General features: G+C 42.7%; 1 pseudogene; it reads right to left on the reverse strand.

The window, feature by feature from the left end:
• Nucleotides 1-1,679: 1,679 nt before the first annotated feature.
• LOC126489582 (eukaryotic translation initiation factor 4B-like) lies at nt 1,680-3,663 on the reverse strand (annotated as a pseudogene).
• Between the last annotated feature and the right edge of the window lie 1,166 nt (nt 3,664-4,829).

Here is a 4,829-nt window from a genome sequence, read left to right on the forward strand (position 1 = left end):
AAATAAAATAATAATAATTAAAAAAAGATAGACAATGCTCCTGCATATATCTGTAAGAAAATGAAACAATATTTTGCTTATTATAATATAAAGTATATTACAGGTATAATACACTATCCTATAGGACTGATAGTCACAGAAAGTTCAAATCAAACTCTAAAGGATATGTTAAATAAACAGAAAAGAATGATAAATACCCCCATAAATAAATTGTACAATACTTTATTAACTTTAATTTGCTAAATGCTAATGATAAAGGAATGATATCTGTGAAAAGGCATTTGAGAGTAGGAAAAAAACTACAAATTAAATCAGTCATACTTTAAAGGTGTATTGATCTAAGAGTAGAAATCAAAACTTGTTTTACATTGGGAAGGGGTTTTCCTTTTGTTTCCACCAGAGAAGAAAAATTATGGATGACACCAATATTGATAAAGATTCTATTGGAACAAGAGCCACCTCTTAGTTAGAAGTGATAATAGTTCATCAAACAGCATGGTTGTTTAATCTAAATTTTTCATTTGATCAGATATACCTTGTGAAAAGGGAATCATCCCAAACTTAGGGTTGGGGGTGTTTTTTTCCTGTCTTTTCAGGAGAATAAATGTATCAAGTTAGGGAAACTGAAGAGCACTAGAGAAATGAGACATCTGAAGCAAAAGGACAAATTACCTAGAAAAATATGTCTCAAGAAGAGGGGTAAATGACACATTGGTATATTTAATTTCTAAAAGAATAAAATTTCATAAATATTCACAGATGTTTGTTTCTGCTATTATATATAGACATATTGTGCGAGTGGTCTTTTTGTAATCCTAGTCCAATTAAATCTTAAAGTTGGCTTTGGAGTTGGATTGTGACTCTCTTCTTCTCTGGACCCAAGCATACTTGATAACGGCTAAAGCCAGTAGATTATGGAGCAGTAGCTGATAGTACAGATGTAAACCTTGTAGAGTATGGAGAAGAGTTTCGGGTACTCGTGAAGTTAGACTCTGACAAAGGACATAAGGAAATCTGGGCATAGAGTGGCATGGTGGGTGCTACACAAATGGCCATTTGGATTGATGTGGGCTGAGCAGGTCAGGGGGTACTCCTAGATGTTGGTTACAGCACAGAAGGAAATGATGGGACTAGGTCAGTGTGTGGATTTGGAAGCTTTGGCAAGCCTATAGGCTGCCCTTTAAAGGCATGGATGGCACATTAGGCCAAGGCACTGGCTTGGGAACTGGAATATACATACTCACAGGGATGTGGGGAAATATATATATATATATATACATATACGTATATTTTACCTTTCCAAGGATGGGAAATTTATTCAGATGATGTTTGGGGAATTCATAGGTGCCATCACAGGGTACGAATTAAAAGGTAGAAATCTCACTCTTCCTTGTGCCTTTCTCTACTGCCTAACTTATGCGACTGAGACTGTCACTACATTCCTGCTGAATGGAGCCTCAGACACTAGCCACACAGGTAGCCGCTTGGTATCCTCAAAACACATTACAACTTCCCCATTCAAAAGCGGTAGCCATATCTCTCGGGCTACGATCGTGATTGATTCTCCAGTTCTTCAATACTTTAAAGGCTGCAGCAGCATGCGAAACAATTTCATTTCATTTAAAAAAATAAAAGTTAAGAAAGGTCTCCAGGAGATGGTGAGTTTTATTTTTTCTTGTCTGGATAGAGGTTTGATTTGCCCTTGAGTGTTCCGGGGTGGAGACTAGAAAAAAGCACAGCGTGTGGAAGTCTACTCAGTGTGGTCGTCTCCCTCAGTCTCACCGTCACCGTCCACAGAGAGAGCAGCATACCTGCTTGCAGAGCTGAACTTAGAGGCCGGGCTCTCCTCAGGTTTTTTTGGCTCAGGTGCAGATCTCGAGTCTTTACCGTTTTTGCCTTCTTTCCTATCCAACTCCTTCCAGTGGTCTCTGCTCCCTCCGTCTCCAGGACCGCGACTGGAGCTCCTAGTTTGGCCTCTTAAGACCCTCACCCCATCTACTTTATTTTCATCTTTCCTTGATGGTCCGTCCTCAGAGGAATGAGCTGGAGCTACTTTAACTCTACCACTTGTAGGGGACTGCTGCTCTGTGTCTGAGCTCTGAGATCGAGCAGGAGGGTTACAGCTTCGCTTCACCCACGCATTCTCCTTTGGTGGAGGGGCTGGCATTACCTTTAGAGGCTAATCGGGTTTAGAAGGTTTAGAGGTTGGAGTGACAGTCTTCTTCTTCATTGAGGGTTACATTTTCTAGAGACTTCTCACTCTCCTTCGTGTATTTCTGCCAGATGTGGCTGAGGCCCCAGTCTGCGATGACTCACTTCCTGTCCTTGACCGTCCCTTTCCTGAGTTTCTTCCCTTCGCCAACTTGGGTGTCTCTCCCGCGGCCGGCGGTCTAGTTTTGGCTCATCCAGCTGCCGCCGCAACTTCTCCTGCTCCTTCTGTAGCCTCTCTTCTACTTCTCTTTCTCTAGCAGCTGTGTCAACAGGTTTTGCCCCTCCAAATATAGAAGCTGCTCGGCTGGACTGGGAGGTGCTAGCAGAGGAATCATCTTCCTTAGGAGTACTCTAAGGCTTTAGATTCAGTTTGGGTCTTTGAGGGGGACCTCTGTCATCACGTCTATAATCGTCCCGAGAGTAATCATCCCTGGAGCTCCATGGCCGATCATCCCTTCTGTCATATCGGTATTCATAGCGATCTCTACCTCCTCTGTAGTCATCATCCCTACGGTACCCACTGCCAAATGCTCTTCTGCCACTGCCTATCCTGGAGTCATAGCCTCGGTCATAATCTCTGCTGCCTCGGTCGTCATAGAGATCCCGGCCCCCATAGCCATCCATATCTCGACAAGGGCTGTCCGGATACCCGTCCCGGTATCCATCCCGATACCGGTCTGAATCGTAACGATATGGATACTTGTCTCCAAAGCTATCATCACCTCTTCTAGGTGGGTATTCATCAAAGCTGTCTGCAGCAGGACGGGCCCTCCAGTCTGTGTCTGTTTTGTCAGAATCCCGATTTCTGTCTGTCTCGACCAAAAGAACGATCATCCCCGTCTTTATCCTGTTCTTGATCAGCAACGTCCAGTCGAATTCTCCGGTTACCTAGAGACTCTTCATTGAGACTCAGAGCACTGAGCAGAGAATCCAGTTCCTCAAATTCTGCATAGCCAAGGCCTTTTAACCTGTCTGGATTGCTGGGTTCACGTGGTAAGCATACAGCACTGATATTTAGTCCTCTAAAGAACTCCTTAGTAGAGTCTTCTGTCACATCATAGGGCAGGTTCCCTAGGAAAGAAGTGTAGGGTGGTGATTTGGGAAGACAGCTCCAGTAGATATTGGGTTCCCGAGCAGCCTGTGGAGCAGTGGGAAGGATGGAACGGTCAATTGGAGGTGCTCTATACACATCGTCATTGTTACTATGCCAAGTTGTTGACACATCTCCTTCCAGGTCGTCTGTTTCATCAGCCCAGCTGACTGGTTTGGGGACATAGGTGCTTCCTCCACCAGTACCCCCATCCTCAGCTAGAAAGTCTGTTAGTCTGTTAGGGAGATGGACTTCCCCTTCTTCTTCTTCTTCTTCTTCTTCTTCTTCTTCTTCTTCTTCTTCTTCTTCTTCTTCTTCTTCTTCTTCTTTTTTTTTTTTTTTTTTTTTGCTGAGGCCGCCATGTTGGGAGAGGGAGAGAGAATGCAAAGGCAAAATAAATATAACTTGTGGGCAGGATTTACTCACTAGGCTAGACATTGGAGGAGAATGTGGAAAGTCTTTGTATGAAATGACATAGTCAAAATTTCACTTTCTTTAAAACACCCAAAGTCTCTCTGAAAGTCAAAAGCCTCTCCAAAATACCCAGACTGTCTATATTCAAAAATCTCTCTAAGATATCCAAAGTTTCTGTAAAATATTCACAGTATCTCTAAAATTCAAAGTTCTTTGTAAAATTTCAAAGTGGTTTTAAGAGTTCAAAGTCTCTCAACTGTGGGATCCTGTACCTTCTTTTCCAGTAGGAGAGAATCGCTGCATAGTCATAATCAAATGAGAGAAAAACTAAATTCCAGCAATTTAAAAACACTGGTGATTGATGTCTTGGGCCCTCCCATGATTCTTTAGGTTCCAAATGGATCCATTTCTCCATCTCTGCCATCAACAGGATGGGAAGCTTGTCTTTTAGGTTCAGGGAGGCTCCACTCCACAGCTACTGCTGTCTGTGGTATTTGTTTCATAGTACTGGCATTTCTAAAACGCTGGAGTCTCCTGCTGCAACTGGGTGGGACATTTACTTGTAGACTCCTTTGGATCTCTTCATGAATTTTGTCCCTGCAATATGGTGCCAAGCCTCCACTTCTCTCCATTACTCATTTAATACCAAGCCTTCTACCGAGACTGCGACTGAGGTTACATTTCACCAAAGTCTTCTATTGGCCTCTATTTAGGGACTCCAGCGCTGTGAAAAAGTGCCACACTCCAGTTGCTCTCCATAATTCTGTGATGTCATCACTTGCCCGTTATTAAGTTTAGAAGCCAGGAGATGTATGTAGCATTTAATGGCTCTGCAGAGTAGGTTTTGTGTGTTGACCCTGAGGAAATGTTCATAGACTTACATTCTTCAGTGATGCTTGCTTCTTTCTAATTATTACTAACAGCTAAGTTCCAGCTAAGCAGCCTCAGTTATGTCAGAAAGCACAAGATTTACTTCAGTGATGCTGATTTCTTGTTAGTCACAGTCAACTCTTTAGCTTCAGTTGACCGGGCATCATACCAGATTCTTAATTCAAAATATTGATTGTGCCCAACAGTGGATTCAAGGGACTTTCAGATTTCCCCCTGAAACTTA

The sequence above is a fragment of the Alexandromys fortis genome, unplaced genomic scaffold (assembly GCF_014885135.2).
Source record: "Alexandromys fortis isolate MF-2015 unplaced genomic scaffold, M_Fortis_MF-2015_v1.1 scaffold_166, whole genome shotgun sequence".
In the NCBI taxonomy this organism is placed as follows: Eukaryota; Metazoa; Chordata; class Mammalia; order Rodentia; family Cricetidae; genus Alexandromys; species Alexandromys fortis.